At 40.6% G+C, this 24,920-nt stretch overlaps 1 pseudogene; it reads right to left on the bottom strand.

Annotated features, from left to right (window-relative positions):
• Positions 1–6,000: 6,000 nt before the first annotated feature.
• Positions 6,001–23,120, bottom strand: LOC137286421 (E3 ubiquitin-protein ligase TRIM56-like; annotated as a pseudogene).
• Between the last annotated feature and the right edge of the window lie 1,800 nt (positions 23,121–24,920).

Genomic DNA, 24,920 nt, shown 5'->3' with positions numbered 1-24,920 from the left:
TGAGTTCTTTTGAGTGTTAAATATGCTTCACGCTGGGCTGCTTAGTCAGTGCAACGCTTTACTACGTAAACGTAAACTTGCCCTACATGGGAAAAAAACTATTTCTAGTTCTATTTCAGGTAGATAAATAATACTTTTGAACATAGAAGAAACGCATCCTCCCATGTTAACAATTAATAATGTGTTTGACTGGCACCATAACTGTTATTTTCATATTAACTTTTTGCGACTGTTTTAAAACGTTTCTTATTTCTTGGGGCGGTGAGATAGCCTGTTGGAGAAACCGTTGGTGCGTCTCGCCGAATACCCGGGTTCGATTCCCCGACTAGGGTGGAATACGTGAAACGTATTTCTGGTGTTCCCCTGAAATTGATGGAATATTGCTGAAAGCCACGTAAACACACTCTGATTTTCATGTCATTATTTTATTTCGACTGTTGTTTAAGAGTGTCGGTACCTGCACGCACTGGTGAAACACACTGGTTATTATTATGGGAGATGTTCGTATTTGATGTGTTAGTTCAAGGACTCGCCTCAGCCGAATTATGTGTGAGAGTTGCCACACATGTTATATTTCGGAGTTCGCTTCCTCCATAGAGTGCAGAATCTAGTGTTTTGTGGAGATAAGTTTACAAAGCTCTCCCAAGCCTAAGATCTCGTAACTTTTCTCGTAGCATCCATAGCTCCTGTGTTACAGTATAGGAGGTACAATGGCTACGAGAAAACTTACGAGGTCTTAGGCTTACGAGCCCTTTGTTAACCAGGGCCCTGTCTATCCCACACACTCAGCGTCGGTATCAAATCACCTGCACACTAAGTCAACTGTCAAACCTACTCAGCCACCGCGACTACCACAAAAATGGAAGTCGGACAAGTGGTAGTCTTGACCATGTTTTTTGTGTAACCGCCCTACCGACTTTGACGTCACTCCTCGTTCACATAATGTATATTTGTTTTAGGCTCTGTAAGAACAGGCTATCAGAAGCACTGACATTTTCTGTGTATTCTGTGGCGATCTCTTCCATAAAACATAGTGAGTGAGTGAGTGAGTGAGTGGGTGAGTGAGTGAGTTGAGGTTTACGTCACACTCAGCAATATTCCAGCTATATGGCGGTGGTCACTAAGTAATCGAATCCAGTGATCAACAACATGAGCATCGATCTGACGTGTATCAACCATGTCAGCGAGCCTGACGACCCGATCCCGTTAGTCGCCTCTTACGGAGTGAGTGAGTTGGCAATATTCCACCGATACCACGATAGGGAAAACCAGACACAGTCTTCACACACTGTACCTACGAATCGAACCCGGGCTTTCAGTGTGACAAGCGAATGTTGTAACCAATATGCTGCAACACCACCCTTTATGATGATTTCAACGTGTGGTTGGAAGCTACTGGTAGTATTAGCGGATCACACTCACAGACAAGTTTGATGCCCGTCCTCCGATACAAATTACTCATTAATCTAATTTTAATCACAAGATTGTCTGGTCCATGCTCGCTTAGTTTCGTGTTGTCAGACATTCAGAACTGTTTCAAGTCATCCCATACTAACTGATCACTGATGTAGTGCTAATCACTTGATTCATTTATCATCAGACCATGATCACAAAACCTGATAATTTCTTGCTGGGGTATTGAGCAGTGAACTGGCAACAAAGTACGAATAGAAGGGAACATTAAGAAGTTGCGAACTAATCCAAACCCTAACAACAAAGTGACAAGTGAGTAGCAGTGATTTACTTTTCCGCAACGTTTCACATGCACATGCACGAAAGCACGTACAGACACACGCACGTACAAAGAGTTCCAGCTATGATTTGACCACCAGACTTCAGTATTATGAAAATATACTTTCTGTTTTGTCCGAACTCTTAGGGCATAGACCTACGTTTTAGGGGGATACAAATCACGCTCAGCAAAGTAGTATTTCCTTCATGATCCCTTGACCAGAATCTCTTCTACCAACGTTTGACGTAACTGGCTGATTTCCTCCTCGATACTCTGCACATTAGACTCTGCTTGTTCAATTTGAGATTTTGTGAGGATCACTCGATTTTCTGCAGTTGTCATTTTAAGTTTCAGTTCTTGACTTTGATTTGACAAGTGTTCTCTGACAACAGGGGTCATGTTATCTAAAGTATCTACATCGTCACATTTCCTGTGTTTTATACTGCAGCATGTATGACAAATGGCCTTTCTCAAATCCTTACAGAACAACTCGATCTGTTTGTCTTTGTGGATTTTACACATGAAGCGTTGCTTGGCTTTTCTTTTGATGGTATCAGATATATCCACAACTTCATGGTCACGTGACGTCATGGCATCATGTTGTGCACCAGGAAACTACTGCCGTTCCACAGAGTGAGCAACAGCTGTAGTGCTCGGTATGATCTGAAAAAAAACCCCTCTTTGTTCCACACAGAGTGAGTGAGTGAGTGAGTGAGTGAGTGAGTTTGTTTAGAGACAATATATGAGCAATATCACGGACGGGAGATACACATTTTACCCAAGTAGGGAATCGAACCTGCGTCATCAGTGTTACAAGCGCTTTAACCGCTTAGCTAGCCCAGTTGCAGTGGGTGTTCTGAAGATTGATCATCAAAATACGTTTTGCCTTGAACAGTAAAATTGTTGAACCTGCTCCACATAATGGTCAATTACGAATACAGTGAACTTTGTGTTTGTGGCCAGCTTCAGGGGTAAGATTATAGTTATGATAAACATGCAGGCAACATAGAACATAGAAAACATGATTAACTAAACGTTGCACAATGTTTACTGAATATTCATAATACATGTAAATAACTACGGAAACGTACATAACTGAGAAATGTAGATAATTATTTAGATTTTACAAAGACGGCACAAATGTCAGTTCGTGAATCGTACTTTGTATAATTTTGGAAGGACGTCTATGCGGCTTACGATTACGTCAAATCACATACTGCCTGGTCGATCACATAATGAATAATGAAAGAATAATAATAGATGTCTGCCACTGTTTTCTTTATCATGGTTTGTCTCATCCCTAAGGCTAAAACTATGAGATCCAGTGTTTCGTCAATGTCCTAATTTTGTGGCCAAGGGTCACAATTCAGTTATTAAAAGCAGGCAGACAACATAGAACACTGAGAACATGATTCACCCAGTGCATTGATAAAATTGTTTATTGAACGTTGACCTGTTACATTTGCCTGTAATTTGTTGTGTGATTAAATTCTGTTCACATTTGAAACACGTCTCACGTTCTGAACTTGAATACCTTCACATATCGCCCAGATGTAACGTACACAAACCTGTCCTCATCAAGACAGATACCACGAAGATATTTCAGACCATCCTGTAGTGTGAGGATATCTCTGACAAAGTGTCCCGAGTCTGTCAGCTGAATCACCTTGTGGGAGTCCCGGTCTACAAGCAGGATATTACATGTGCTGGTTGTTGTGATACCCAATGGATAATTCAGAGTTCTGGAAAATTCAGAAAACAATTTCTCCTTCACTTGTCACAGATACGACGGATTTTACTGTTCTTTCACTGACTATCAAGTTGTTGTTACTGGTGACATGGATATAGTCTGTATTCTTGATGACCCCCGTGTTGATAGACTTCAGTATCTTCCCTGTCATGTCCAGTTTGTCCACAGAGTGAAGCTGACGGTATGTACTTGCCACCAGCTGTGAAGGTGAGTAATATGTTCTGTGAATAGATGTATTTTAATGATTGGGAGTTTAGATCAGTAACTTGAATTGTTAGTGGGTGTACCCTTAAAGCGGGTTGAAGCGTAGTATTTGTCTTATTTTTGGTAGCAAAGGTACTGTAAGTCCCCATGGTCCCTAGTGTGGTGATCTACCGTCAGTTGCTGGCGATCTATAGCCTGTTTTTATACTGTATCGTCCACATAGTGATATTAGTTTTATCTTTCCGCGCTAGTTTTAATGCTAATTGTGATATTCTAGTTGTTTTACTGTCCTTTGTTGATGGGTTTTTTATGGTAGACATATGTTTCATTTCAGTAGTAAATGTGCTGAAATATGCCGATGTGACGATAAATCTTAACTCACTCACTCACTCACTCACTCACTGCAGGGAGGATTTGGTCAGATTTGGCCGCCAGACTTCACCATCATGCAAAGAACGTTTATGTGTTGTTTTATAAAAATCATGCTCAGTAAAACATTATCTCCTTCAAGATCCCTTAAATAGGAAGCTGCTGCCGTTCCATAGAGTGAACAACAGTTGTAGCGTTCGGTATGTTTTGAATAATCGCTCTTTGTTCTACAGAGAAATCCTAGCCTTCAGGTGATCGTGACGCCCACCTATTAACATGGACGTGCAACATACACAGAGCTGATTTTGTTTTAACAACCGCTCTTTGTTCCACAGGGACATCATGGTGAACCGTGACTTCCATACAAGCACTAGGCTCTGTGAGTGAGTGAGTGAGTGAGTGAGTGAGTGAGTGAGTGAGTGAGTGAGTGAGTGAGTGAGTGAGTGAGTGAGTGAGTGAGTGAGTGAGTGAGTGAGTGAGTGAGTGAGTGAGTTTAAAACTGTATCAGGACGGGGACACACATTGTACACATGAAAAAAATCGAACCTGGGTCATCAGAGTAACAGGCGAACGCTTTAACCACTTACTTACCACAGCTGCTGTGGGCGTTCTGAACACTGAACAGAAAAATAAGTTATGTGTTCTTAGAAGTGAAAGTGTTGAACCTGGTCTACAGTATGTCCAATAGTAGTAACCGTGAAGTTGGTATTTGTGGCCAGCTGCAGGGATCAGACTATAATCATGAACAACACGCAGGCAACATAGCACATGAAGAACCGCATTCACTAAATGTTTTAGATAGCACAATGTTTATTAAATATCTATAATGCATAAATACTACAGAAAAGTAGATAAATATTTAGATTTTACATCAAGACTCGTGAATCCCACTTATTAGTTATTTTGAAATGGCAGCTATTCGGTGTACGACTACATCAAGTCAAACAGGGCTTTGTCTATCACATAATGAATAATTAAACGACTTTGATGGGTGTTTGTCAGGAGCTCAACTTAACATAGAGCTCGGAGAGTGTGATTCACTCAATGTGTTACGTTGCACAGTGTTCACTGAACATTCAGAATATATATACAAGACTACAGATTCGAAAAGAAAATCAAATAAATATACCGAGATCAGAAATGGATTTCATACGTTGCGCCATGTAGGGAATCGAACCTGGGTCAACAGAGTGACAAGCGAACACTTTGTTCACTTATTTACCCCACCACTCCCAACTGCTGTTGGTACCCTGAACACTGGACATTAAAACATGTTCTGTCTTCTTGGAAGTGAAAGTGTTGAAGATGGTCCACTGTCTGATTGCATGGAGTAACACGAGTACGAAATACTTTGACCTTCGGTCAGTATATAGTGATTTATAACACTCAAGCAACATAGAGGATAAAGAATATGATTCACTAAATGTGCTGTATTGCACAATGTATTTTGAATATCCATAATTCATATACATAACTAAAGAAACGTAGTACATTACATGGGTTTTACCAAGGCAGCACAGTTGACAGTTCATGAGTCGGACTTTGATTTGTTTTGGAATGAGGGCATTTTGGAACAAGATTACGTCAAGCCACATAGGGCCTGGTCGATCACATAATGAATAGTAAAAGAAAAATAACGAAGGTCTACCCCTGTTTTTTTCATCGTGGTTTGTCTCATCCCCCATAGCTAAAACCGTTTGCTGCCATCTCTCTGATCCAGTGTTTCGTCAGTTGTGCTGCCACAATGCAGTCATTAACAGCAGGCAGGCTACATAGAACATTTAGAATATGATCCGCCCAATTCAGTAATGAAAATGTTCATTGAAAGTTGGTCTGTTACATGTAATGTGTTGTGCGACTAAGTTTCGTTCATGTTTGAACCACATCTTAGGTTCTGAACTTCAATACATATCGCCCACGTGTAACGTACACAAACCTGTCCGTATCAAGACAGATACCACGAGGATATTTTAGACCATCCTGTCGAGTGAGGACATCTCTGACAAACTGCCCTGACTCTGTCAGCTGAATCACATTGTGGGAGTCCCCGTCTACAAGCAGAATATCTCCTGTGCTGGTTGTTGTGATACCCAACGGACAATTCAGAGCTCTGTCCCCTGTGGGAGTGTAGGTGAAAACAACTTCTCCTTCACTTGTCACTTGTACGAGTGATTTTACTGCACCTTCGCTGACTATCAAGTTGTTGTTACTGGTGACATGGATATAGTCTGGACTCTTTATGATCCCTGTGTTGATAGACTTCAGTATCTTCCCTGTCATGTCCAGTATATCCACAGAGTGAGACTGTTTATACGTTCCTGCCACCAGCTGTGAAGGACCCAGAAAGGCTAGACCGTAGTACTTTTTAGTTGTTTTGATCGTTGAGAGCAATACAGGATCTGGAGTGATATCCACTGTAACTATTTCCTTACTGACTGGAACACTGACTGCTATCCGAGTCTCAGTCAGCTTTGCTATTTGTCGAGGACCACTGGAAACCAGTAGATGATTACTTAGTGAGTTTGGTTTCGATGTTTGATATGTTTGATGCTCTTGTTTGTGTACTCGGTAACGACTGTTACTTTTATACCATCAACAGTCAACACTATGACGTCAAACACATTAGGATCCGCCCTGTCATCTTTAGCCTGACAGTCAATGGTGTGATGTAGAACAGGGGTAGACTGGTGATCACCACAGATCATATGAACCTCCCCCAGGTGTAGATCATCCACTGCTTTCCTCAGCTTGTCCATGTCGTGAGTGAATACAACCCTTCCTGGTGCTAGTCGGTTGTTCGTGTCTCTGTTGTCTGTTGACTCTTCCCACACTGATTCATAGATGGCATACATGTCCATCTCGCAGTTGGAAGTGACAGCATTGGCTGTGAACTCATACTGTTGCTGGTACATCTGCAACTCGATCTCCTGGGATTTCATTTCTGCTTGTAATTCCTGTATTTGTTTATTGGAAAACCGATTAACTTTGTCAAGTAGTTGCTTCTCCTTCCTTAAAATCACTTCTACCAGCTTCTGCCGTAACTGACTGATTTCCTCCTTGATACTTTGCGCAATTGACTCTGCTTGTTCAATTTGACATTTTTTGAAGATGATTCCATTTTCTGAAGTTGTCAGTTTGATTTTCAATTCTTGGTTTTGATTTGACAGGTGTTCTCTGACAACAGGGGTCATGTTATCTAAAGTACCAACATCGTCACATTTCCTGTGTTTTATGCTGGAGCATGTATGACAAATGGCCTTTATGCAATCTTTACAGAACAACTCGATCTGTTTGTCTTTGTGGAATTTACACATGAAGCGTTGCTTGGCTTTTCTTTTGATGGTATCAGACACATGCACAACTTCATGGTCACGTGACACTGGCATCATGTTGTGCATCTTCAGACACCCATCACAGAAGACATCGTCACAGACGGAGCACCACGATGTAGCAGGAGTTGTTTTCCCTTGTGTTTTGCAAACACTGCAGATATTTACAATTGCCGCTGTGATGACAAAGGACAGTGGATGGAGTTTACATGAAAGCAAAGTAACAATCGACAAAATGATGAATGCTTGAGTTGTGTTAGAAAAAATATTCCATTACTCATTCATGAAGCATATATATTCATTAAATCTAACAATTACCATGAAATACAGTTCCGTCCCTAAACTGCATTAAATTTGAATGCAGCATTACATAATATTTAGTATATACTCGTCATGAAGTCTCAATCGATTACCTTTTACCCGGGAGCAAAGTCGTCCATCAGCCCCTGTATGACGTGGCTTGGTTTCAGCTGACTGATCCACTCCTCTACTGGACTGTCAGGACTGGTCACCTTTGTCAGTTGTCTACAGGAAGGACATGGGATTGATTTGACTTGTATTGCTTCAGACTGTGTGTTGGTGTATTTCAGCAGACAGGACTTACAGAATGTGTGATTACACTGAAGTGTGGCAGGGTCTGTGAACACCTCAGTACAGATGACACAGGTGAGGTGGTTGTCTGTCAGTTTCTTGGCTGTCGCCATCTGAAGAGGAATACGTGGTTTAAACATGAATGTAGATCTTGCTATTTTAAAGATAGTGTGGTCTGACCCAAGGATAGTGTTTGCCTTCCTTGAATTTCAACGTCTGTACGAATGATTAAACACTTATATCCACGTCGTAACATCTTAATATGACACGTGCAGTTAGAGTTGATATAAGAGTAGATGGAACACACCTCGTCGCACAAAAGGAACAGCGAGAGAAATATTTTGGCTTTGTTTCATGCATTTACTAGTAATGAACGTACGTACGAATGAAAACAATAACAGTTAAAATATGTTCCCCTTCAGTATACCCTAACCTTTAAGAGTGGCTAAAAATAGTGGTTTGCAGGTTTTAGAAAATCTGATTTACACACTCCATGGATATTGTTTCCAGCAAAGCTATGACTCATATGATAGAAAATAGTTCCCAAACCTCCCAAGTAGTGGAAAAAGCTGATAACGTACCACTTGAAAATATAGCAGTGATTAAACGGTGAATGTTGGGGAACTGGGGCGTCCACACGTTTGTAAACTCATATAATGAAAACCTACAATTCTTTATACATCAAATCTAAACGCCGCCCACGCAGACCTACACGCACATGCACACGCACAAACACACACACACACACAGAGAAACACAAACAGAAAGAGAAACACAAACACAGAAACACACACACGCGCATCCAAAGTGATGAAAATGTAGCGAATCCAATGTAATCACTCGACGTATAAAGGGACATAATTCTGCTGAAATCATGTCTCTCGCCACAAGGTCATGATGTACACTACCAATTTGTCTTCGAACTCCGTGTTAATTAATGTTGATAACGCAAACAGCAGGGCAACGAAATTTTCAGCAATGAAATTTCTACAGCTTATACTTCACCGGCTCGTTAGGCCATGTTTCTATATTTTCTATATTGAACCGAAACCTGTCCAAAGTTGTGCTGAAACTAAAGTAAAACATCCTTCCCTTGCTGCCCAGATAACAGTCCAAATCAGAAGCAGTGTTCCCTGCAAACACAAGGTACTGTTATAGGTTCTAATATCTTAGTTTGTATTGTGTCATATTTACGTGTGCCTTACCACAATTACAACACTGGATCGACGGACTGTCCTTGCTCCACTTCCTCGTTGCCGTGTGTGTCACGTGACGACCCTTCGTTCACGTCATATACTGACGACGGGTATGTGCCCATTTCAAAGTACAAATAATTGTTTGCAATCTCTATTATTTTGTGTGCATTGACTCACTTTTATCAATAGTTTTGGATGTACTTGACTGGGTTTCTTAATGAACTTTACTTGAGAAAAAGAATGGTGAATATCATGTTAGGAAATTGTAAGTGTTGATAAACTAAAAGTCAGAGGGTGACAGAGGAAGAGAGAGATACACACTCAGAGAGAAAGAAGTAGACAGACAGTGAGATAGTGAACAGATAGGGAGGGACAGATACACACACAGAGAAAGAAGTAGAGAGACAGTGGGAGAGTGAAGAGATAGGGAGAGAGAGATACGCACAGAGACAATAAGACAGAGAGACAGGGGGTGGTGAAGAGAGAGCCTCAGTTCGTTCTTAACAGATAACACGTTTACCCATTGTACAACATATGTACAATGTTGACCTAAAGGACTTAATAAAACCTGTAACACATACACACCATATCAGTAATAAAGCACGACCTCACGTACAGCCATTCTTATATACACTATACACATCACACACACACACACACACACACATACACACACACACACACACACAGTTGTTTGGACTTTTTGGTCGTCCTGTTTGGACTTCCTGTGTCGACAGGGTTTCATAAATTGTATGGGGTATTGTCCATGAATTTAGAACTAGTTTTAGTAACAGTGTGGCTGAAATATTGCAGAGGGGACAAGAAACTTAAACGTAAAGATTTTAAACATTCAAAGATGAAAGTTGCCACACATGTTATATTATAAGTTGTTTATTGGCCATGAGGAGGACATGGGTTGATATACTCTCGATGGTTTGTTTATTTTATTTACTTTGTGCGTGCGTGCGTGCGTGTGCGTGAGCGTCTCAATATTAAATTAGAACTGTTTGAAGCATAGGTATCGGATCGTGCACTTTAGCCAACCTGTGCGAATCAAACAATTCGAATCTTGCTTCTTGTTGTTTTTCCCGCAGGTATTGTCTTACTTAATTTGCCACGGTGTCATTCCCCTTCTTTATTTTCACAGAGACTACATGTACGTTTTCTCTATATTTGTTTACTGGACTGCGAGGGAAAGCTATTCGCAGCCACTGATAGAGTTTGTTGACGACACAAGAAAAGCAGACCAAACTCTCTTTAAAACGACAAAAACCGCAACGAGAAAAAGAAGTACTTCCATGAAGTACTGAATAAGTTGCCATTGTCAGTGGGTTACTCTGAGTGCTTAGCCAATTAGATAACGACATTTATGGGTGAGGTAAGATAATCTGGATTACAATTCCTCAGTAAAGTACAGATTCTAGTGCTTTGCTGGATTAAATTGTATGCAGGATGTGAACCTACACCTCCAGAGGCAGAACCTAATTGCCAGAATACAAAGTAGGCTGTCTACCCCACTGAGCCACAACAGGTTGCACAAAACTTGAACTCGGACAACTGGTAGTCTTGACCACGGTCTTTGTGTACCACTCCCATGAGCCTCTTCGACCACTCGCCACCTTAACTGCCAAATCCCCTTTGACGTCGCTCCTGCCTACCTTACTCTCCCAAAATAATCTGACGTCCCCCAACACCACCGACCCTACTCGCCCAACCTAATATGACGTCCCTGACGCCCACTCTACTCTCCCAACCTAATATGACGTCCCACTCACCCAATCTACTCTCACAACCTAATATGACGTTCCCATCCCCGCGCACTCTACTCGTCCCACCTAATCTGACGTTCCCTCCTACCCGACCCACCTAATCTGACGGCACCCGTGGCAAGCCACCTCCTCGTGGTGGGTGCTGGGTAACGCTAAGTGCTTGCCAACCCCCCGTTGTGGACCCGGGGGAATATTTGGTCCACCAACCTGTTGGCCGTGGGTTGCGCCCCTGTGTCGGTGGAGGACGGGATCTTGTTGGTTGAGGGCACTTGGAGTAGGACCTTATGTTCCTGGTGCCTAACACACCACTTTGGCCCTTACTTCACCTAGACGGGTGGTAGAATTGGCCCGGTTCTATCAATCGGCTGGTCACGCCATGCCCAGTGCATAGCATACGTTTTGCACATATATGTTTATGGGTATTGGTCCTTTTGATATTTAGGAAACAAATTTGATACATTTCATTGCCTAGGGTCCTATGCCAGAAGGCGGTGACTCATGAGCCAATCTGGATATATAGACCTCTGAATTCCGTGTTCTTTGGAACTGTGTCACATGCAGAACCAGCTTGACACATTTTCTTTAAGATATCGTGGCTTTTCAAGTCTGTATTTTCTGGAGTATAACAACCCTGTAGCCCTGGTACTGCTGTCTGGTATCCACTGTATTACCGCCCTTGTTGACACTTGATGGCGGGTGGGGGGCAGGGTTGCCGAATTATATTTATCTACCATGGCTACTAACACTCCATCTGGTTCCGTCAAAACATCAAAACGCAGACATATGTCTTCTTCCTCTGATGAAGAGATATCTTCATATGCCAAGGATTCCTGGCCAAGGTTTTTAGTGATAGAAAGTGCTGATAGGAGTCCTTTAAACATCAACCCTTTTGCCGTCTCCGAAGGTATTCAAGGTATCTTCGGAGAGGTTAAAAATGTCACACGTCTTAGGAATGGTTCTCTCTTGATAGAATGTGTACGGAGGCAGCAATCAGTCAGTCTACTAGGACTAAACCGTTTTGTGAACAAACAGGTTGTTGGCTCGGAACATAAAACCCTGAATTCTTGCAGAGGAATTGTTAGAGGCAGGGCCCACTGTCTCTCAGATATGACTGAAGAAGAAATTGTGGCTGAATTGAAAGAACAAGGAGTTACTGCTGTGAAACGTTTTATCAAGAAACAGGAATCAAATGTTATAAAAAACCAACACTTATCTGTTTACGTTTAGTCTGACTAATCTTCCAAAGTTCATTAAAGCCGGTTATTGCAATATTGGAGTGGAGATATATGTCCCAAATCCACTCCGGTGTTACAACTGCCAGACGTTTGGACATGGTGCGAGGTCCTGCACTGGTAAGTCAGTGTGCTCACGCTGTAATGGTACTCATGAGAGTACCGAATGTATCAATGCCATAAAGTGTGCAAACTGCAGTGATGAGCATCTGGCGTCATCTAAGTCCTGCCCAAAATTCGAGTATGAAAGTAAAATCCCCAACCCGAAATGTACACATAATATTGCATACTTTGAAGTTAAGAAATTAGTTCCTGCTCCAACAAGACCAAATGCCACAATAACGTGTTCAGCCACTGTTTCTTCTCCTACACCAACTTCTGTTGTTAAAAACACTTCTTCAGTTTCTTGTCAAACTGTGATATCTTGGGTCAGTGAAGCTCATTCGGGTATTTTAAAAGATTTGCATGACTTTGGGTTTTGGGGCCATTTACCTAACTTTATATCTCAAGTAAAATACTCAAACTGAAATGTACACATAATATTTCATACTTTGAAGCTAATTAAGAACTTAGTTCCTGCTCCAACAAGACCAACCTACTCCTACACCAACTTCTGTTGTTAAAAACACTTCTTCAGTTTCTTGTCAAACTGTGATATCTTGGGTCAGTGAAGCTCAGATAACGTTGAATGGCACAACTCAGACGTCACAAACATGTCAGCACTCCTCAGCATCCCAGACTGAAGAGCCAGAGACAGAAAAATCTACCTGCGACTGTATTATCTCCAGCTATTTAGGGTGTTGCTCAACTAACGAGTAAAGAAGAGAAAAAGTTAAAAAAGAAGGCGTGGTCTCTTCAACATATGTCAGTGTCGGTTCAAAATATATTTGAACCGCTTGCTATGGAGATCACTCCTTCACACACAGGGTGTAGGAGTAGTGCTTCCACGCACCCAGTTTCTACTGTTGAACCTCCATAAATAATTTTATGAACATAGTACAATGGAATTGTAGGGGTCTTAGGAACAATTTTAATGATCTTCAATTACTATCACAGGATTTCAAACCATCAGCCTTTTCTTTACAAGAGACATATCTAAAAAATGCGGATAAATTGGATATACGTCAGTACAACTCATATCACTTGTTTTCACCTCCGGGAAACAAAGGTACAGGTGGCGCATCCATTTTGGTGAGACAGGGTGTCATTCATAGCCCTGTGCCCCTAAAATGCAACCTGCCAGCCGTCGCAGTCTTTCTTTACACATAACTTTCACTCTTAGCTCCTCGTACATCTCCCCATCTTCTCTCGTACAGCAGTCCGATCTTCAGAATCTGCTTGACCAGCTCCGGAGACCCTGTATCATCATGGGGGATCTAAATGGGCAAAACCCTGTATGGGGAAGTAATACTGTCAATGCCAGAGGGAAAATCCTAGAATACTTTATAATTTATGCATATTTAATGATGGATCAGCCACATATTTGCATCCTGGTACAGGCACGTATTCTGAACTTGATTTGTCGCTCTGTGACCCAAATATTTATACTGAATTTGAATTCTCGGTCCATGACGACCTTCGTGGAAGTGACCATTTCCCCACAGTTCTCTCTGCTATAAATTCGACTGATGATCCACCGGCAACCAGGTGGAATTTTGCGAAGGCTAATTGGAATTTATTTAAGACACTCTGTACTAACGACTTAAAATCTGATTACTTTGTTAATGCTGTTGACCCTATTCGGTTGTTCTCTGATAAACTGAACCAAAAAGCTCATGAAACTATTCCTAAGTCCTCTGCGACACCACACATTCGTGTGGTTTACTGACGATTGCAAACAGGCCAGGAAGTGTAGGAAGAAGATAGAGAAATACTTTCGTCGGCATCCAACAGTTCACAATTTAAATAACGAAAAATAAATAGTGCCAAGGCGAGACGTACGTTTAAGCAAAATAAGCGACAGTCTTGGAAGAACTTTGTTTCAAAGATCCATTCACATACTCCTGTGACGAAGGTGTGGAACATGATACAGAAAATTAAGGGTAAAGGTTCCAAATCTAGTGTTCATCATCTGAAAAATGGCTCCAGTATAATAACCAATAAATCTGACATTGCAAACTTTATCTGCCCATTCTTCATCATCTAATTATAATCCTCAATTTCAAAAATATAAAAGTTAACAAGAAAAATGAAACCTAATTTTAATTCTGACAATGGTGAAAAACATAATTCATTATTTTCACTACATGAGCTTGATACAGCTTTAGCACAAGCTCATGATACAGCAACAGGAACTGATAATGTCCACTATCAGCTTTTAAAACATTTACCCAAGTCATGTCTTGAGACACTTTTAAATATTTTTGATAATATTTGGATAACTGCAGTTTCCTCCGTCGTGGCGTAATGCCATTGTTGTTCCCATACCTAAGCCTGGCCGAGATCATACTGATCCATCAAACTATAGGCCTATTTCATTGACGAGTTGCGTTTGTCAATAATCGACTGGTGTGGTTTTTAGAAACGAATAATCTTAACACGAACATTCAGTGTGGTTTTCGAAAAAATAGAAGTACTATTGACCATTTGGTTCGGTTGGAATCATTCGTTCAAAATTGCATTGTTAATAACCAACATGCTGTATCAGTCTTTTTTGACCTGGAAAAAGCTTACAATACAACATGGAAACATGGTATTTTAAAAGATTCGTATGACTTTGGGTTGAGGGGCCATTTACCATTTACGGGCAATTTCAGGTTCGAGTGGGTACAACCATGTCTGATCTTTACAATCAGGACCAGGGTGTTCCACAAGGCAGTATTTTGTCTGTTACATTATTTAGTATAAAGATAAATAGTTTACCAAAAGTTTTAAACGATTCAATAGATAGATCGTTATTTGTGGATGATTTTAATACATCTTGTCGTGGTAAAAATATGCATACTATTGAACGGCAACTGCAACTGTGTTTAAACAAGATAAATATATGGTGTCTTGAAAATGGTTTTAAGTTCTCTAGAACGAAAACTAATTGCATACATTTCTGCCATAAATACAAACCACATAAAGACCCTGAACCATCTCTTGATGGCACGCCCATCAAGGTTGTCAAGGAGGCTAAATTCTTGGGTCTAATTTTTGATTCTGACCTAACGTTTCTTTCACATATAAAATCCCTTTACACTAAATGGCTGAAGGGACTTAACTTGTTGAAAGTCGTTTCCAATTCTAAATGGGGAGGCGATCACCTTCTCCTTCATCTATATCGATCACTAATCCGTTCCAAACTTGATTATGGCTCCATCGTCTATGGGGGTGCCTGTAACAGTAACCTAAAAGTATTAGATTCTATCCACCACCAAGGGCTAAGACTCTGTCTTGGATCGTTTAGAACCTCTCCCATCGATAGTCTCTATGTTGAGGCCGATGAGCCATCCCTTACCCAACGACGTATAAAATTATCCTTACAGTATATAACAAAACTATATTCTAATGAATAAAATCTTGCATTTAACTGTGTTTGTAATCCTCTTCATGGGGATCTATACAATAAAAAGTCTTCTCTTGTTCCGCCTTTGGTTGTAAGAGTGAAATCTTTCATAACTGCTGCTGGCATTGAGCTACAAACTATAGCTCCATCCCGGCTGCTTTCTTGCTTTCTTCTCCTCCTTGTCAGTTGGTTAGATCAGAAGTTCATCTAACACTGGTCACTGGTAAAATTTTAAAAAATCAGAAACAAATGACTTACAATATAAACAGGACTATAATCAATTAAAAAGTAAATATAGCAATTACAAATCCTCATTTACAGATGGGTCCAAGGACGGTGGCGCAGTAGCTTGTGCCATTGTGATTGGATCCAGAACAATAACTTCTAGAATACCAGGTAACAGCTCTATTTTTACAGCTGAAGCTAACGCCATATTAACAGCTCTTAAATATATTCAAAGATACCCTAAATGTAAACAGTATATAATATATTCAGATTCCCTTTCTTGCCTTCAGGCTATTAAAAGTAGTTCTTGCAAACATCCACTTTTGATTGAAATCATTGAATTGTATAATGATCTTGCTACTGGCCAGTACGACATCGTCTTTTGTTGGTTGCCCATCCATGTCGGAATTTCAGGTAACACGATGGCCGATTTTGCTGCCAAGGCAGCACTCAACAAATTTCTGACACCACTTCTTATTCCATACTCAGATTATAAAACCACTATTAGGTCTTATATCCGTGATCTGATGCAGAAGAAGTGGGAAACCCAAGTGGGCATAAATAAATTACATGCAATAAAACCCTATGTTGGTTAAACCTACTTGGGTTGTCAGTCCAGATTTGAGGAGGTCATCATGTGACGATGTCGTATTAGTCACACAAGTTATACTCATGAATACCTATTGAAAGGTGAGGATCCTCCGTTCTGCATCCCTTGTGATGAAAGAATTACAGTCAAGCATATTTTGCTTGACTGTGTTGAATATTCCATCACAAGGGATAATTATTTTAAATCACGAACTATGAAGGATCGTTTAGTAACGTAAATTCTCATTTAATTATTGCATTTTAAAAAGAATTAGATTCGTTAAGTGATTTGTAAATAGATATATATTTTATGATTGGAAGTTTGAATTAGTAACTAAGATTGTTAGTGGCTGTATCCTCGAGGGGGGTTAAAGTACTGTAAAATAATTGTCCCCCTGAGAGAATACGTACGTCCCGAAACATCTGAAGTAAATTTGAACTTACCAGGATTTTTAGACGTAGCATTTCTGTCTTTTAATTCTGGCTAGCATTTCTTACAATCGCCAACAGCTGAAGGGATGGTGTAAATCCAACTAGGGTCCATGTAGGTAGCATTGATATTGTAAGTCCCCATGGTCCCTAGTGTGGTGATCTACCTTCTGTTATTGGCGATCTATAGCCTGTTTTTATATTCTAAATAGTGATTTTAATTTTTACGTTCCACGCTTGTTTTATTTCAAATTGTGATAATCTAGTTGTTTTAGTGTCCTTCACTGACAGGTTTTTATAATATACATATAGTCCTGTTCGTTGTTAACTGTTCACGTCACGATATGGCTGCAATATTGCCGAGGTGACGTTAAACATAATATTAATTCACTCACTCACTCACCTACTCTGACGTCCCCTCCAACCCTAGTCGCTCCACCTGATATGACGTCTTCTCCTATCCTAGTCGTTCCACCTAATAATCTGTAATGGACACTTGTGACAAAAAAAAAAAAATCAGTTTTCTTGAAATCTGTCTTATGAAGTGTACCTCCATTCACTTCAGTGAATGAAAAATATACAGTTCATAGAACTAAACTAAAGGTGTAATTTAGAAGTTATATATATTATTGAAGTCCTAAATATGTTGAAGCTCTTGGATGCTGATCTTGTGTCGTCACCACCTTAACCCTTCTGCTGCTGACTGGTATTACTTGTTTCACATTAAAACCATTGCACTTGTAGCAAGTGTTAAGGGTAAAGGCTGCAAGTGATGGACAGTGACTACTAGTGTTAACCCCTTTCACTTTAACTGTCCAGTGTAGATGCTTTAACCCCTGTGATTTTCTTCTTTCTGTGCAGTGTTATTGTGTTTGATTGTGTCACAATTGAAATTAATACCATAAACATAATGTGTACAAAGCTGTAGAAAAATATCACACAATAAACAACTTGAACTTAAAAGATAGTTTTGTAGTAATTACTGTTATTATGATTTGAGTGAGTGAATGAGTTTGGTGTTTTGGCACTTTTGGACGTGATATCACGGCAGGTGACAACAGACACAGGCTTCACACATTGTCCCATGAATCAAACCTGGGTCGTCGGCTTGACAAGCGAATCATTTAACCACAAGGCCACCAGACCGTCCTTCATCATGATCACAACGTGTGGTTGGTCATCAGCTTCCCATGCTTGCTGCAGAAGGCAACTAGTAGGATCAGGCATTCTTTATGACACCCGTGTTGACAGACTTTAGTATCTTCCCTGTCATGTCCAGTATGTCCACAGACTGAGGCTGTTGGTATGTACCTGCCACCAGCTGTGAAGGTCTCAGACAGGCTAGAGCGCAGTACCTCTTAGTTGGTTTGATATTTGAGAGCAATACAGGATCTGGGGTAACACCCACTGTAACTATTTCCTGACTCCACGGAACACTGACTGCTATCCGACTCTCAATTAACTTTGCTGTTTGCGAAGGACCACTGGAAAGTAAAAGATGATTACTTTGTGTGTTTGGTTTTGATGTTTGATATGTTCTTCATCCTCTCCAAGTTGTAGATCATCCACTGCTTCACACATTGTCCCATGAATCAAACCTGGGTCTTCGGCGTTACAAGTGAATGCTTTAACCACAAGGCCACCACACTGTCCTTCATCGTGATCTCAACGTGTGGTTGGTCATCAGTTTCCCATGCTTGCTGCAGAAGGCAACTAGTAGGATCTTGTGATCAAATTCACAGCCTAGATTGATGCCTGTCATCCGATACACATTACTCATTGATCTCATTTAATCACTGGATGCTTGCATATTTTCATGTTGACATTCCTTCAGATATGAATTAGAAATTGCATACCGACGTCCTGGTAATCACTGGGTTATCTGGTCCAGACTCGCCATCGAATATCTTCAGATCATTATTACAAATCTGGACAACTACACGGTGAGGCGCAAGGCAAGAAATCCTGAAGAACTGACCACACAAAATAACTAGTGTCTGAGAGTGCCCGAGAGCGCCTGAAACTTTTCATACACTCACAGTTCGAGATTAGAATTGGTCCTTATTCTTGTAGGTGTTTCATCATAACCAGATTCTGGGATCATGAAAATAACTCAAGTTTTAGATTTTGTCTTACCCCTTAACATCCAGACCTAACTGAGAAACTACTTCGTGCTTAGAAAACTACAAACTAATACCTTTTTCAAGATCCCTTAGCCAAGAATCTGTGGTTGTTTCACAGAGCGGTCTTAGCTTTAAGGTTATCAGAATTTCCATGAAATAGACAGTTGTACGACAGTTGTAAAACTAAGCTTGTGTTGTATAATGTTCTGTGGAGCGATCTTATCCCTAAGGTGATCATGACTTCCATACCTTAACAAAGACTTACGACATTCATAGGGCAAGTTTGTTTTGTACAACCGCACTTTGTTCCACACTGTGTTAAGTCCCAAAACTTTTAAAGTAAAGTTTAAAATTACTACATTTTAAACGTAGTGTTATTGTACCTGTTGGTTAAATTGTCCTACAATCGCCAGCATCTGACGGGATGGTGTAAATCCAACCAGTGACCATGCAGGTAGCAAGAGTACTGTAAGTCCCAATCGTTTTTACGTATGGTGATCGACCTTCAATCACTGGCGATCTATAGCCAATGTTTATGTTGTATCGCCCTCCATAGTGAGTGAGGGAAGCGGAGAGGGAGGGAGGGAGCGAGTTTATAGTGATATTCAAGCAATATAACGACGGGAGACACCAATAAGTGGCTTCCACACAGTGTACCGATGTAGGCATTCGAACCTGGGTCATCAACGTGACGAGCGAACGCTTTGACCACTTAGCTACCCCAGTGCTGTGGATGATCCCAACATTTGCCACCAAATCAAGTTCTGCCTTTTTGAAAATACAAGCGTTAAGCCTGGTCCACCGTATATCCACAACAGAAGTACGAAATACTTTGAACTTTGTATTTATGGCGAGGGGTCACAATATAGTTATGAACAACACGCAGGGAACATAGAACATAGAGAATATGAGTCATTAAATGTGCTACATTGAACAATGTGTATTGAAGATCCGTAATACATACATATGATTACAAAGAAACGAATATATCAAGTTTCATATTGACGACACAGTTGACAGTTCGTGAATCGCATGTTAGATTATTTTGGAATGACTACTATTACGGGGTACTATTACCTCAGGTCACACGGGACCTGATCCGTCACACAATGAATAATGGAGGATACTAATGGATGTCTGCTGCTGTTTTCTCAATCAAAATTTGTCTCATCCATATGACTGGAACTATTTCTATCCATAGGTCAAGTCATGTGGATGAGACAAACTTTGAGGTCATGTTTTTCGTCAATGTTCTAATATTGTGGTTTACATTAAAACAATATCATTATATCAATAACATTATCTGAGGTTGGCAAGTGTTGTTTGATTGAATTATGTACAAGTGGAACGCGACTCACATTCAAAAATCGAATACGTTTCCATACGGTCCATATATAACAAACACAAACCCGCCTCCATCAAGATTAAATTCTGTTCATATTTGAAACACGTCTGACGATCTGAACTTGAATACCTTCACATATCGCCCACATGTAACGTACACAAACCTGTCCTCATCAAGACAGATACCACGAGGATATCCCAGACCATCCTGTCGTGTGAGGACATCTCTGACAAACTGCCCCGACTCGGTCAGCTGAATTACCTTGTGGGATCTGCCCTCTACAAGCAGGATATTACCTGTGCTGGTTGTTGTGATATACCACGGATAATTCTGAGTTCTGTCCCCTGTGGGAGTGTAGGTGAAAACAATTTCTCCTTGACTTGTCACAGATACGAGGGATTTTATTGTTCCTTCACTGACTATCAAGTTGTTATTACTGGTGACATGGATACGGTCTGGATTCTTTATGACCCCCGTGTTGATAGACTTGAGTATCTTCCCTGTCATGTCCAGTATATCCACAGACTGAGGCTGTTGGTATGTACCTGCAACCAGCTGTGAAGGTCTCAGACAGGCTAGACCGAAGTACCTCTTATTTGTTTTGATAGTTGACAGCAATACAGGATCTGGGGTAACACCCACTGTAACTATTTCCTGACTCCACGGAACACTGACTGCTACCCGACTCTCAGTTAACTTTGCTATTTGCCAAGGACCACTGGAAAGTAGAAGATGATTTCTCTTTGTGTTTGGTTTTGATGTTTGATATGTTTTGATGCTGATGTTATTGTAATCTGCAACTACTGTTACTTTTATACCATCAACAGTCAACACTGTGACGTCACGCAAATAAGGATCCTCACTGTCATCATCAACCCGACAGTCAATAGTGTGATGTAGAACATGGGTAGACGGGTGGTCACTCACACCACAGGCCACTTCAACCTCTCCAAGTTGTAGATCATCCACTGCCTTTCTCAGCTTGTCCATGTCGTGAGTGAATACGACCCTTCCTGGTGCAGGTCGGGTGTTCTTGCCTCTGTTGTCTGTCGTCTCCTCACACACCGATTCATAGAGGATATACATGTCCATTTCGCAGTTGGACGTGACAGCATTGGCTGTGAACTCATATTGTTGCCTGTACATCTGCAACTCGATCTCCTGGGATTTCATTTCTGCTTGTAATTCCTGTATTTGTTCATTGGAAAACCGATCAACTTTATCAAGAAGTTGCTTCTCCTTGCCTAAAATCAACACTACCAGCGTCTGCCGTAACTGACTGATTTCCTCCTTGATGCCTTGCGCATCAGTCGCTAATTGTTCAATTTGAGATTTTTTAAAGATGATTCTATTTTCTGCAGTTGCCATTTTGAGTTTCAGGCCTTGGTTTTGATTTGACAAGTGTTCTCTGACAACAGGGGTCATATTGTCTAAAGTATCTACATCGTCACATTTCCTGTGTTTTATACTGCAGCATGTATGACAAATGGCCTTTTTGCAATCCTTACAGAACAACTCGACCTGTTTGTCTTTGTGGATTTTACACATGAAGCGTTGCTTAGCTTTTCTTTTGGTTGAATCTGACACATCCACAACTTCATGGTCACGTGACATTGGCATCATGTTGTGCATCTTCAGACATCCATCACAGAAAACGTCATCACAGACAGAACACCAGAAGGTGGCAGGAGTTGTCTTCCCTTGTACGTTGCAAACGTTGCAGGTTTTTACAGGGGTTCCTGTAATGACAAACTGTTTGTTTCCTTTGATCTAGATAAATCAACACATATACTAATAAAGTGGGATTTCATATATTCCAGTGCTTATACACACAAACAAACACACTATGTCGCAAAAACAAAGAAAAATGTCGCATGTGACATTTGAAAACAACCAGTTTTTCAGAAGAAATCAATCAATGATTCCAATGAAAATATGGAAGATTATCTTACCTCACACATAAATGTCATCTTCTGATTGGGTGAACACTTCTATCATTTTCAATGTATCCCGCTTACAAGCGACTCACATTTTCTATGTGCCCCACTGGGAATGCTGAACGCATTTGGTACATCTTTGTAGTAATTCTTTATCTCGAATGACACTGAATCACGTATGATGTACGGTAATAACCGACGTTTTGCGAGTGCATGTCGATGGAAGGGAGATAACTTTCAATCTGTTTTTCTTGCCGACTGCAAAATCTAGCGATGGCTACAAAACGTTTTGTACCGTGCTACAAACACTTCACAATCATCATTGAGGTGATTGGGCTCAGAGAACAAACATCGAGGGTGCATAAAGACATGTTCAGATTATTTGTGTCTCCAAGAAGATGTATTTCATTACGCACTTGTGCAGTGTACATTCTTATTCAGTGTAAAAATTAAACAGAATCTTAAAAAACACAATATTTAAAAATACTCGCTGAATGTCAAGTGTCAATTCATTACCTTGTGTCCCTGGTCCAAAGTCGTCCATCAGCCCCTGTATGACGTGACTTGGTTTCAGCTGACTGACCCACTCCTCTACTGGACTGTCAGGGATGGTCACCTTCGTCAGTTGTCTACAGAAGGGACATGGGATGGACTTGGCTTGTATTGCTGCAGGCTGTGTGTTGGTGTATTTCAACAGACATGACTTACAGAATGTGTGATTACACTGAAGTGTGGCAGGGTCTGTGAAGACCTCAGTGCAGATGACACAGGTGAGGTGGTTGTCTGTCAGTTTCTTGGCTGTCGCCATCTGAAGAGTAATACATGTTTACATATGGATGTGGATTTTGCAGTTTTAAAGAGAGAACGGTCTGACACAAGGATAGTGTTTGGCTTCTTTAAATTTCAACATATGTACAAATGATTAAACACTGATATTCAAGGCGTAACATATGACACGTGCAGTTAGTATACATATGGGTGTGGAGGAAGACATCTCGTCGCACACAGGAAAAGAGAAAGAAATATTTTGGCTTTTGTTTCATGCATTTACGTAAGAATGAAAGAAATAGCAGTAAAAATATGTTAATTTTCAGTATACCCTGACCTTTCTGGGTGGATAAAAATAGTGGTTTACAAGTTTTACACACTCCATGGGTATTGTTTCCAGCAAAGATATGACTCATATGATAGAAACTGGATTCAGTAGAACAAAGTTGTTTCCATTACGGGTCAATTTCCCTATTTCATTTTCCAACGGTATATATGTCATGTGTTTGTGTGCGTCTGTGTGTATGTGCACGCGCGTGTGTGTGACTGGACAGTCTTAATGAACGTGTACACCTACAGGCAAGCTATGAGTAAGAGCAGCCAGTATCAAATATATTTTGCATTGGTAATGATGAGAATAATTTCCACCTTCATCCCAATAACTCATATAATGAGAACCTACAATTCTTTATGCATTAAATCTAAAAGTCCCCCACGCACACTTACACACACACGCACAAACACACACACATACACACATACACACACACAGAGAGAAACACAAACACAGAAACAAACACACACGAGCATCCGAAGTGATGAAAATGTAGCGAATCCAATGTTAACACTCGGCGTATAAAGGGACATAACTCTGCTGAAATCATGTCTCTCGCCAGAAGGCCATGATGTTCACTACCAATTTGTCTTCAAACTCCGTGTTAATTAATGTTGATAACATAAACAGCAAGACAACGAAATTGGTAGCCGTTTTCAGCAAGAACATTTCTACAGCTGATACTTCACCGGCTCGTAAGGCCATGTTGATGCCAAGTTTATACTTTCTATATTAAACCGAGACCTGTCCAAAGTTGTGCTGAAATTAAGGTAAAACATCCTTCCCTTGCTGCCCAGATAACAGTCCAAATCAGACGCAATGTTTCCTGCTAACACAAGGTACTGTTATAGGCTCTAATATCTTAATTTGTATTGTGTCGTATTAACATGTGACTTACCACAATTATAACACTGAATCGACGGACTGTCCCTGGTCCACTTCCTCGTTGCCATGTGTGTCACGTGACGACGCTTCGTTCACGTGATATACTGACGACGAGTATGTACCCATTTCAAAGTACAAATAATTGTTTCCAATATCTATTATTTTGTGTGCATTTAAAAAAAATGTTTATCAATTTATAATATGTACTTGATTGGGTTTCTTAATGAACTTTACTTGAGAAAAAGAATGGCGAATTTTATGTTAGGAAATTGTAAGTGTTGATACACTAAAAGTGAGAGGGTGACAGAGGAAAAGAGAGATACACACACGGAGAAAGAAGTAGAGAGACAGTGGGATCGTGAAGAGATAGGGAGAGAAGGATACACACACAGGCAAAAAGACAGAGAGACAGGGGGGTGGTGAAGAGAGAGGAAGGGGGAGAGTCTCAGTTCGTTCTTAACAGATAACACGTTTACCCATTGTATAACACATGTACAATGCTGACCTAAAGGACTTAATAAAGCCTGTAACACATACACACCACATGAGTAATAAAGCACGACCTCACGTACAGCCATGCTTATATATACCCATACACATCACAAACAAACACACACACACACA

This window comes from Haliotis asinina, chromosome 6, assembly GCF_037392515.1.
Source record: "Haliotis asinina isolate JCU_RB_2024 chromosome 6, JCU_Hal_asi_v2, whole genome shotgun sequence".
In the NCBI taxonomy this organism is placed as follows: domain Eukaryota; kingdom Metazoa; phylum Mollusca; class Gastropoda; order Lepetellida; family Haliotidae; genus Haliotis; species Haliotis asinina.
The sequence above is the reverse complement of the archived record's forward strand: the minus strand, read 5'-3'. Positions and strand labels throughout refer to the sequence as shown.